Genomic DNA, 12484 nt, shown 5'->3' with positions numbered 1-12484 from the left:
AGAGCCGCCCTGCGCACTAGGGGCGCGAACGGAAGTTGGCGCCCCCTCCTGGGAGGCGGAGAAATCGCACGCCGGAGCCGTGAGTGCAGCGGGAGGTTCTGGTTCCCAGGAGTGGCCGCGCCTCACCTGCCAGTGGCCCTGCTTGTCTTGTCTTTCCTGCAAAGCTCCGGGTTCCCCAGCGAACCCCTCTCGGCTCCCACGCATCCCCATGTGTGCGTTAATTCGTCCAGGCTCCCATCTTCCCCAGGCACCCAAGGACACACACACAGGGATCCCCCGGCTTTCATCTCACCCCTCCCAAGGCTTCTCCAGGACTCCCCAGCCTGGCTCCCTCGCCATAACCCAGGGTGGCCAACCTGAGCCTGAGAAGGAGCCAGAATTTACTAATGTACGTTGCCAAAGAGCCTCAGTAATATGTCAGCAGCCCCACATCGGCTCCCCTCCCAGCCCCGCTCCCAGTACCTCCCACCCATGGGCAACCCTGCCAATCGGTGCCTCCCCCTCCCGATCTGCTGTTTCGTGGCATTCAGTAGACTTTGGGGAAGGAGCGAGGGCACTGCAGGCTGAGGGGAGGGGATGGGAAGGGGTGTAGTGGGGGCAGGGCTTGTGACAGAGACAGCAGTTGAACAGTGACCACACCTTCCCTGGCACATTGGAAAGTTGGCACCTGTAGCTCCAGCCCCCGAGTCGGTGCCTATACAAGGAGCTGCATATTAACTTCTGAGAGCCGCATGTGGCTCCGGAGCCAAAGGTTGGCCACCCCTGCCATAATGCAAGCTTCCCCAGAGCTCTCCCACCCAGTGGGATTCCCCAGCGCCCTTGCTCCTGGAATGTCCCCATGGAGCCCTCCCCAGGAATCCCACTCCCCTCCTCCTGGATCACTTAAACTTTGTCTTCCACTTGAAATTTACTTTCTGCCAACAGTGGCTCTTTTCTTAAGAGCGAAGGCGCCCTTCCCTCACAATTGTGCATCTTCTTTGCAGTCACTGGAATGCTTGATTACATACAGTAATAGTCACTGACAAAACCAGGGGCGGCTCTAAACATTTCGCCGCCCAAAGCATGGCGGCATGCCGTGGGGGGCGCTCTGCCGGTCGCCGGTCCCACAGCCCCGGTGGACCTCCCACAGGCGTGCCTGCAGAGGGTCCGCTGGTCCCGCGGCTCCACCGAAGCCGCGGGACCAGCAGACCCTCCGCAGGCACGCCTGCGGGAGGTCCACCGGAGCCGCAGGACCAGCGGACCCTCCGCAGGCAAACCGCCGAAGGCTGCCTGCCTGCCGCCCTCCCGGTGACTGGCAGAGTGCCCCCCGCGGCATGCCGCCCCAAGCACACGCTTGGCGTGCTGGGGCCTGGAGCCACCCCTGGACAAAACCATCCTTAACGCAGTGTTAAGGTTGCTTTGTGGTACCTTGTCCCCTTCCAGAACCACAAATGAAGAGTCGAGGTATTTTAAACTTCTGAAAATCAGGAAATTCAGAGTTAAGGTACATGCCAATGCAGTCTTAAGTCTGCCACCCTTGAGCAGGCAATAGCCAGTGGCAATTATCTGTCTGCACTCCAGCTGTGTTTACTGTGTTAGGTGGAGTTGTACTGAATGATGGAGGGGTTAGTTGGAGTATCTTGGCAGCACTGTGATTGGGATATGAGGAATTCTGTGGACCCACTTGGTTGATCTGACCATCACCTTCCCTTCCCACCGCCCCCCTGTATGTGTGGTGGAAGTAGGGTGACAGATGTCCAGATTTTATAGGGGCAATCCCAGTATTTGGGCCTTTTTCTTATACAGGAGCCCATTTCCCCCCACCCCCGTCCAAATTTTTCACACTTGCTATCTGGTCACCCAAGGTGGAGGAGGTGCATCCTTGAGATATGCTTCATTTCAGTGCTGAGTTCTGTAGGTTGTGTCAGTGGTGGAGCACAGGGGTCTTCTTGCCATGGGGATTTCCATCACTGTGGGCGGGATATGGGTTATGGGACATGGTTTGTGGGTTTAAAGCTCGGTAAGTGAAAATATAGTGTTAGATTGAATACTGTGGGTGAGAGTGAGTGGGTTGAAAAAGAGGTGAAGGGGTTGTAAAATGTATTAAGGGTGGGGTTGTTTGTGGGGCTCATTGAATGTAGAACAGGGCTGGGTAACTCATTTAAACACAAGTTTTGTCTTAGGAAAGAGAAGGCATTGGACTCTGTGCTACAGTTGTCATGTACCCTATTCCTTGAGTGATGTGCACTATCTGCAAAGGAAGATTGTGAACGTGCATTATGGGTGTATTGGCTCATTGCTCAAAGAGGACAGAGTTAAGGTTGTGTTTGCATGTACCTTAACTCTATATTTCAGGGTTTTCAGAAGTTTAAGTTTGAAATACCTTAACTTTTACTTAGTTACGTATATTAATGAAACTATTGGTCAATTTCCTATTTTTTAACAGAAAGATAAATATTTGTTGTAGGAGTCAGTGGTCATGTAGGCAGTAGGAGTTATCATATAGGTTTGCAGCTGAGACACTACTGTGGCTAAGAGCCAAGTTACACTGTGAACTTACACTGGCATAGCTACAGTGCTCAGGGGTGTGAAAAATCCACACCCCTGAGTGACATAGCTAAACCAACCTAACCCTTGGTGTAGACAGCACTAGGTCGACAGAACAATTCTTCCATCAACCTATCTATCACCTCTTGGGGAGGTGGATTATCTATGCCGATGGGAGAACCTCTCCCATCAGCATAAGTAGTGTCTATATGGAAGCTTTACAGTGGCTGCTATAGCATTTCAAGTGTAGACAAACCTTAGGTAACAATACTAATACCTAGCTATTATATATCACTTTTCATCAGTAGATCTCAAAGCACTTTACCAAGGAGGTCAGTGTCGTCATCCCCATTTTACATCTGGGGAAACAGAGGCACCAAGAGGGAAGGGATTCCCCCATAGTCACCCAGCAGGCCAGTGGCAGAGTCAGAAATAGAACCCAGGACTCCTGTGTCTCATAGGCTAATCTAGAGAACCTAACTCTGTAATAACAAGTCCAATATTGTTTTGCCAAAGGGTGGGTACCATGCGCCAGCTAGGTTAAATGTTAGTAGTAGCTGAGTGAGGGATGATTGAAGTCATAGTTTGAGCTCCAAGAATATGCAAAAAATGTTGGTAGAATGTGCTGACTTTATGAAATGCTGGTGTTTTTTTTCAGGGGAATCCCTTGCTCAAATCAGAAGCTGCTCAAGGCAATCTGCCATCCTTGACAACCCTTCAGTGTGGCACCCCTTCCCATTCAAATTTGGCCCAGCCATCCCTCCATCATGATGGAGGGGCAACTGGACCAAATTTAAGGGAATGGTGTTGCGAACTGGCACATGGGGTCACAACATCACTCAGATCTGGCCTGGATGCCCCTGCACCATGACAGAAGGGCAACTGGGCCAAATCTGTCACCCTAGGCAGCTGCCTATATTGCCTATAGCTAGAGCAGCCTCTGGCTCAACTGACCTCAAATTTGGAGCACTAACCCTACCCGCTGCCCAGGAAGCACACCACATTTCAACTCAATTTGACTAAGCATGAAGATTTTAGAGCACTCGGTAAGTGAAAGTCAGAAATGTCATTTTTTAAACATGAAGGGTTTGGCAGTGTTAATCATAGCAGAGCTGATGTGCTGATATAATACTGTAAGTAAGAAATTAGTCATCAGCAACTGCTTTGTTATAATCAAATCCCCAAACAATAATCTCAAAACAGGGATTTTTTAGGTAGGCTAGAGAGAGGATGGAAGGAAGGGGCTCTATACATCCATCTGCTGCATAAGAGGCTCAGAGATACGTGAGGTAGCCAATTCATCTCAATGTCATAGTCTCAGAATATCCTACGGAGATGAATGCAGCCTGAAACAATAGCTCTGAGCCAGGTGAACTGCTTTATTCGTCTCAGTGGGTGTTCTCATTCCTCCTCCCCACTGCCAATGTTTGAGAGCCTGTGATATACATCAAGCATGCCTGTTATCAGCTCCTGACCCACTCTCAAGCAAGGTGTTCTTGGTGCTGCTCCCAACATGCATGTTCTCCACTCCCCACGCAGAGGATCAGAACTTCCCCAGAAGTCAGATCACCTGAGGGGCAGGGAGTGGGGCTCAGACTTCCCAAGATGCTGGCTCACAGTGGGCAGAGAGAGGGGCTTAGACACCACAGAGGGGTAGGGCTCCCCTAGAACCTGGCACACCCACAATAGGGGAAAATGTGGGTCTGACAGGTATTCCCCACTCCTAATCTCTCCACTTGCCCTGCCACCCATGTCACCCATGCCCTAGTGTCCCACCCATGCCAATGCCAATGTTACCAGTGTCCCACCTGTCCCCTCCCACTTCCCCAATCCTCCCTTCCCCTGATCTGTGACCCCAACCTCTCACCCCTACCATCCATCCCCATTTATCTCTCTCTTCCTGGTCCCCCTTCTTTCGCTGCAGCCTCAAACTGCTGTCCCCATATTCTCCCCAACTTCTCTGCCCCTCTTATCCCCCCTTCCCTCCCAGCAAGCATTAGTAATTTATTTTCTTTTTTAAAATAGTTTCAGTGCGCTCTGAATTTTCTGCTGTACTCATTAAATTTCTTCAAAACACCCCACCCTCTTTGACAGAGGGTAGCAACACAGCTACATTTCACTTTCAGATTTTGGCCAAGGGTGGCAGAATTTACAATGTTTGGGTGTTACACAAATTCAGTGGCCACAACAACTCCCCTTGAGCCACACAGGTAATGTGAAAATTGGCAGGCTACTAACTCTCTTGGGTAAACTGCCAACACACGTGCCATGTAATCCATTTGGCATGTGAGTATTAGGCTTGAGCCCATGTGTACATCTTAACTCTTGGTTGAGTAACATTCAGTATTGTGGGGTAAATGTCAACTGATGGAGACCCTTTGGGGCCCAACCAAGCTATGGTTTGATCCCCTGGTGTGTGTAAAAAACATTGATAGAATCATTTATTGGACCAACTTCTGTGGGTGAGAGAGAGAAGCTTTTGAGCTTACACAGAGCTCTTCTTCACAGGGCTGCCCAGAGGGGGGGGCAAAGGGGGCAATTTGCCCCGGGCCCCAGGCTCCGCAGGGGCCCCCAAGAGAACAGCGGAGGCTCCCGCCTCCGCCCCGCTCCTGGAGCCTCAGCGCATCAAGCGCCGAGTCTCCGCCCTGAGGCCCGCAGCGTGTGTCCGGCGGGGCCTGAGCTCTGTCCCGCTCAGAGCCGCGTGGTGAGGGGGCGGGGCTGGGAGCTCCGGGCCGAGCGGAGGGAGCTGATCTCAGCCTGGAGCTCCCAGCCCCGCCCCCTGACCACGCGGCTCTGAGCGGGACGGAGCTCAGGCCCCACCGGACACACGCTGTAGCTGTTCCGGCGAGGGGCTGAGACTCCGGGTGAGGAGGGAGCCGGGGGTAAGAGGCTGGGGCTGAGGCTGGGGCTGGGGCGGGAGGGGAAGCGGGACCCGCCGCCGAAGCGCAGCCCGGTCTTCGGCGGCGGGGGGCCCCTTCAGGTTTACCCTGCATGATTACCTGGATTGCACTGAAATTTGGTGTACCTCATGGAGGAGCAGGTTAGGTTTAGTGATTCAAATTTGGAATCATTTGACAGAGGAGTTCCCAAGATATAGTCCCTCAAAACCCCCCACTTATGCTTGACAAATTCTATAAATATATGCAGAGTTGCTGTACCCATGTTGGTCCCAGGATATTAAAGAGACAAGCTGGGTGAGGTAATATCTTTTGTTGGACCAATTTCTGTGGGTGAGAGAGAGAAGCTTTTGAGTTCGCATGGTCAGGGGGCGGGGCTGGGAGCTCCAGGCTGAGATCAGCTCCCTCCGCTCGGCCCGGAGCTCCCAGCCCCGCCCCCACACCCCCCCGCCGAATTACCGCCGAAGCGGGACCCCCCGCTGAAGTGCAGCCCGGTCTTCGGGGCACTTCGGCGGCGGGTCCCGGAACGGAAGGGCCCCCCGCCGCCGAAGACCCCGGGCCCCCGGAATCCTCTGGGCGGCCCTGCTTCTTCAGGTCTGTTTAAATTGTGTGTGAACTCTGTGTAAACTCAAAAGCTTCTCTCTCTCACCCACAGAAATTGGTCCAACAAAAGATATTACCTCACCCAGCTTGTCTCTTTAATATCCTGGGACCAACATGGGTACAGCAACTCTGCATATATTTATAGAATTTGTCAAGCATAAGTGGGGGGTTTTGAGGGACTATATCTTGGGAACTCCTCTGTCAAATGATTCCAAATTTGAATCACTAAACCTAACCTGCTCCTCCATGAGGTACACCAAATTTCAGTGCAATCCAGGTAATCATGCAGACTTTAGAGTACTTAGAAGAGTTGTCCTTTGAACAGAAAGGGTTCCTCAGCCTTAACTATAGTGGAACAGGTAGTCCCCTATAAATTAGGACAGTTGAGAGAAGATGAAAATAATTCAATCAAAAGTGGTGGATGAGAATGCTTGATTATGTCTCTCCTATTTGGTATGTGTACTGTACTATGTATTTCCTCTGAAAGATTTGATACTAAGAATTAATCACCAATATTGCTAAACACTCTCAGTCTCTTGCCAGTGTTTGCAACTGTGCCTAATGCAGGAGTGTAACAAGGCACAAGTGGGCCCCCTCTATCTTCTGCTACTTCTACACCCAAAAAAACAGCCAGAGACCTCTACTTTGGTGCAATCACCCATGCTCTTTATTTACAGCACAAGTTCCCACCACCTTGTAGCTAGAGACAGCATCAGGCTTGCAGCCAACAATGCCTCCCAAGCTCTTCCATTTTTTTCCCCCTTGGCTTCCTTCCTGACAGCCTTTATGTAGCCCCTGGCTGATGAGGTCAGCAGCTGTTCTCCATTTGCCACTTAGGCCTGGGCTTACTCAGCCAGCTCCAGTTCCCCTTTCCTGACTGGAGCTGGTGTGCCTGAGGTCTGGTCTAGGGTTTTGTAACCAGCACTCTGTCACAAGGAGCCTCTGTGAATGTAGTTCATGTACTGTTTATTCCGTCTTCAAGAACATTAATGCAGATTTTAAATCTTAGGGTATGATACAGTGGATAGGGCACTGGAGTGAGACTCAAGTGTATTGCCTTCTCTTCCTGGCTCTGCCACTGGCTTGCTGTGTGATCTTGGACAAGTAACTGCATCACTAGGTTCCTCAGTTTCCTCATCTGTAAAATGGGGGAAAAGATACTTACTTCTTCTGTAAAGTGCTTTCAGATCTAATGACAGAAAATACTATAAAAGGGCTAGATACTATTAAATATGAAAGACCTAACACAGTTCCCTATGGTTTCCCTTCAAATACCTCCACAACTCCATATATTACTGTTTTTCTTGACCTTTTGTTTATGGTCTTTCCTTTAGTTTTTCAGTCTGTGTCAGTGTTGTATTATGAGAATAAGATTATCAAATTGCTCACAAAAATCCACTAATTTTACACTATTAGGAAAATCAACGTTAGAAAGATTTTATTTTTTATAAATTCATCCTGCTGATTGTTTATCATTCCAATTGCCTTTTAGATACTCAGGGCATGACCTTGTGAAGTGCTGAGTGCCCACCTTTCTCAGTGGAGTCCATGGAACTTGATTCTACTCACCACATTTCAAGATCAGGCTTTTACTGTTTTTCTCTCTTAGGTCCTGATCCTGCAAACATTTACACACATGCTTCACTTGTAAGTACATGAGCAGTTCCAATAAATTCAGGTGTGTACATGTTTGCAGGACTGGGGCCTTAGTTTTATTATTTTGTTAGGGACAGAGCTTAGACTTACAGGAGAACAATTTCCAGGATCTTTCTTCTTTCCTTTTTTTTAAAATCTGTAGGTAGTACATCTGTTTATCTCTAATCTTCTGGCACCATTACCTCCCCGATAATCCATCACTTTTCTAAAAAAGCTGTTGGATAATTCTAATTCATGGACAAATTTTGGCCTGGTTTGCATGGCTGTTGAAGGCAAAGGCAATGTGGTTTTTCTGCATGGGAGTAAGGGCAAAGGGAGCAGATCTTAGGAAGGCTGCCCAGGATTATATGTCCCATAAACATGATTTTCATAGAAAAAATAAGTGTCCTGAGTTTGTTACTAGTAGTTTACCTCTTACAGGCTGATCCAGGACCCACTGAAGTCTATTAATTTTAAGGGACCTTGGATTAGATCTTTGACTAGTTGCGAGTGCTGTAATGCTCAGTTTGGAATCTTTTTCATGAAGAGAAAGACAACAAAAAATGTAGGTTATATTTGTGGCCTGTGAAGCTCAGGAGAATCATTCAGGAGAAACATCTGCACTTTCCTTTCCAGTTTTCTCTGATTTTAAATAAAAAATCATTTTTATGGTTGTTTTTATTATTTTCCTGAGTTAGTTATAAAATCTGATACATTTATGTCTTGCTTTATTGTATTTGGGTTATATGTACTTGTTTTGTGTATTAAAAATGAGATTAATAAGAAAAGAAGAAAGCTTAGTTCCATTAAAACTGCATAGGATTTTCTCTTCTTTAAAACTCTAATCTTCTAATGAATCACATCAGATTAAAGAAAGCAAAGAAAAAACTCTGATGCAAAATGAGTCTGACGGCTGTCATCTAATGCCCACTTTCCACCTGCTTTCAATGTCTCATCACTTCCAGCTCTTCCTTCTGCACCCAAAAGATATCTAAAAAGTTATTAAGAACTACTATATTCCTATTAAGAGTTTGATGCAACATTAAAGTCAATGGATAAGGCTCTAATTTATTGTCCATTGGGAATATGTTTCATGAGTTTGATGCCCTGGTGCAGATCTTAGGCAAATTCACATGAACACCCATATAGTTAATACAAAAATAAAAGAGCAGTCTAATGCCAAATATTCCCAAAGTAATTTATGAATGCATACAGTCATTGATGTTTCATGGAAAACTTTGAAAAACATTCCGATTAGAACTAGATCTGGGTATACTGGGTCCAAAGTGTGAGGCATGCAGACACTTTCATATTTCTTTTCTCCACTTTTTGATTATTAAAGAAATGGCATATAAACTGCTTATTTGTTCCTGACAGACCCATCTGCGTGTTCCTCAAATGAAGCTATAATCTTGCTTGTGACATCATAGTTATTTGCAATAGAGTAGAGACAACTGTAATGTAACAAACAGAAGATTATGACTTAATGGGCCTAATCCTGCATTCTTTGTGCACCAAAATCACCATTCACTCTAATAGGAGTTTTGGCTGCACAATTAATTCAGGCTTGAGTCCTAGTTGGGGTAAAAGCAGGAGTAGCTGCACACTAAAGAAGGAAGTTGGGGATCTTCAGGGAAAATGGGTGCAGTCTTTTCAGGTGGGCCTAGTGGCTGGCACACTAGAGTGGAACTCAGGAGACCTAGGTTCTAGTCTGGGCTCTGCTATTATCCTTCTGTTTGACCTTGGTCAAGTCACTTCCCCTCCCTATACCTCAGTTTCCCTTATGTAAAATGGGGATAATTTAACTGCCATCCTTTGTCAAGTGCTTTGAGATCTGCTGAAGAAGAGTGTTATATAAGAGCTAGGCATTATTATTAATCTTAGTCAAAATTTTTGTTGCAGTTCAGAGTATCAATAAACTAAGGGTAAAAAAAATCAAGACAAACATATAGAAAGTCAAGGAATTCAGATACAGATTAAAGTAAAAGGTTTTCTGAACATTTGCAAATATGGAAATGCACAATTTAAGCATCCAGATGCTCTTAACTCTGCTCCTGTAATGATACCAGCTTCCAATCTTCTTTTTTATTTATTTCATACCTACTTTGTAAGAAGTGATTTTTGGATCAAAGACTTCTAAGTGTTTTAAGAAGTCCACAGCCTATAGCTGCACACATCTTCCACTTGTAAAAGCCACTATACGTGTATAGTGACTGTGCCAACACCATCCTGCCATCTTTTCTTCATTGTTCTTTTGTATAAGGTCTTTAAAAAGTCTGCAGTCTACAGCAGTGAGCATTTTATGTTTGGAGGTAGCACTATACAGTAAAGTTTATGAGGGATGTATTCAGATGTGCTCTGCAGAACATTCGTTTAATAACTGATTTCATAAACGTGTCTGATACTGAGTGTGATGCTTTATCACAACAATGATTTTGCTCTTTTTTACATAAGAGCTACAGTTTCAGAAGTCTGGTTTATAGGTATGCAAGATCCCTTTTTAATGATGTGTATAATTGTAGCACATAGAATCTTGCTACAGAGAGGGGGATGACTGCCTTTCATGGGTTATTTGCAGAGCCCTACGAAATTCACGACCATAAAAAACACATCACGGACCGTGAAATCTGGTCTCCCCCTATGAAATCTGGTCTTTTGTGTGCTTTTACCCTATAATATACAGATTTCATGGGGGAAACCGCATTTCTCAAATTGGGGGTCCTGACCCAAAAGAGGATGGGGGGGGTCACAAAGTTATTTTAGGGGGATTGCGGTATTGCCACACTTACTTCTGCGCTGCCTTCAGAGTTGGGAGGCCAGAGAGTGGTGGCTGTTGGCTGGGTGCCCAGCTCTGAAGGCAGCGCCCCGGCCAGCAGCAGTGCAGAAGTAAGGGTGGTAATACCATACCATGCCACCCTCACTTCTGCACTGCTGCTGGCGACAGCTCTGGCTTCAGAGCTGGGATCCTGGCCAGCAGCCACCACTCTCCAGCTGCCCAGCTTTGAAGGCAGTGCTGCCGCCAGAAGCATCGCAGAAGTAAGGGTAGCATTACTATACAACGGTCTTCAAAACAGGATTTGTACCTACTTCTCCAGACATGAAGAACTGTCAGTTAATTCAAGTGTGTTTCTTAAACTACTGGACAGGTCATAGGAGTTCTTTGGTGACGGCAAATTAACAATACAAATAAGTGCAAGTAGACGTCCTCTCTCCCATTTATTTCTAAAATGCTTTATAGATTACATTATATTTTTCAGCCTTTGATGATAGAGATGCTTTTTGTTATGAAGAACAATGGGAAAAATAACCATTAATCCTAAAATAAATTATGCAAAAATAGTTTACACACAAGAGTTCTGCAAGTTTTAACTATCTGGTAAGTTTGAAGAGTCTGTGTTGTACACTTATTGCAGTCATTAGGGGCACATAAAAGCTCTAACACTGAGTTCTAAATTTCTTTAAGGGCCAATTTTTAATTCCTAAACTAATTAAACAGCTTCATTTGTAAATTCTGAAAAAATTCATCTTGCACTCAAAGAGTAATTGCTGTAATTTTTGGGAGGGTAGGCTTTATTTTTCCATTCAGAGAGGTTGAATCCCTGCTTTAAAGGCAAAACTCAACTCATCCTTTACTATGGAGTTATTACTGTATATTTAATGAATATATATATATTTTTCAAACACACACTTTCATTAAAAACAAACTTCCCAAGCCAATCTATAAACACCAATCGCAATACACAAAACAAATGAAAACAAAATAATCGAAGTCTGAAGTTATCTTGGTGTTTGCTGTGACAATTACTCAATTAATGAAAGGAAAAATAAAGAAATAAGTAGGGTGACCAGATGTCCTGATTTTATAGGGACAGTCCCGATTTTGGGGTCTTTTTCTTATATAGGCTCCTATTACCTCCCACCCCCTGTCCCGATTTTTCAAGTTTGTTGTCTGGTCACCCTAGAAATAAGTGACTCTCAAAATCACAATATTTTCTTAAATCAAGTAGGCAGCACTATGACTCTACATTTTGCTAATTCCAGAACTAGTTTAACCATGTCTGGGTTAGAACTTTAGAGGGTTCAAAATTCCACCCTATTTTCCTTTTCCCAGGAAGAAACCATTCATAACAAAGTACTTGTTTCTTTTCTTATAGTATGTCTGTCTAAATAAATGCTTGTTATCCAATAAGAATTCTCACAAGGGTCTTACATTTTAATATAAATATCTATAGTTAAAAATATCCCAGCCAATATTACACAAGACAGAAATAACCATTTCCCCTCTTCTCTTCAGATAGAGCCTTTTTGCATCTACAGTGTCTTAATATTACCTACATCCCCATTATGAATAGAACAGAAGGGAGTTGTGTGGGTAGATCTAGGTGGAGTCACTTGCCACACCCCCTGAGTCAGCTATAAATTCAGGCCAAATCCCTTTTCTCAGTTTCTCTCCATCTAAAATGTTTGCTGCCAAGATAACTACTATCCCTAGAGGCCATGGTTTCAAGCAGGTAAAAACAAAGATGTTCCATTTTGTAATAAAAAACTGCTTCCTGAAGGCAATGCCTTATAATTAGAAAGGGTTTATATTTGAATTTTTCTCTTTGCAGCTTACCACCATCAAACCTTCAGTTTCTGTGTTTGAAGAAAAACACTTTTAAAATCAATTTTATGTTGTGTGGAACAAAGAAGTGCACAAATCCTTGATGGAAATGGCTTGCCCATATCTGGAGGGAAACCTGTTTGAGTAATGTAATTATTGCTTATGCTATAAACCCTTTGGAACACCAACTGTCTCTTTGGTGTGTGTTTCTAGAGGGCTT

General features: G+C 45.4%; 1 protein-coding gene across 5 annotated transcripts in view; it reads left to right on the top strand.

Moving 5' to 3' along the window:
- Positions 1 to 12122: 12122 nt before the first annotated feature.
- EVI5 (ecotropic viral integration site 5) overlaps positions 12123 to 12484 on the top strand; it is a 136950-nt gene continuing 136588 nt past the window's right edge. For 2 of the 5 annotated variants that reach the window (XM_045027141.1, XM_045027137.1), the window contains exon 1: positions 12130 to 12172. The gene's annotated coding sequence lies outside the window, so the exon portion shown is untranslated. Of the gene's footprint in view, positions 12173 to 12484 lie in introns of all 5 variants that reach the window. The other 3 variants (XM_045027138.1, XM_045027139.1, XM_045027142.1) reach the window with 3 other exon arrangements.

The sequence above is a fragment of the Mauremys mutica genome, chromosome 8, assembly GCF_020497125.1.
Source record: "Mauremys mutica isolate MM-2020 ecotype Southern chromosome 8, ASM2049712v1, whole genome shotgun sequence".
In the NCBI taxonomy this organism is placed as follows: domain Eukaryota; kingdom Metazoa; phylum Chordata; order Testudines; family Geoemydidae; genus Mauremys; species Mauremys mutica.
Note: the sequence above shows the minus strand (reverse complement) of the source record. Positions and strands in the feature narration are given on the sequence as shown.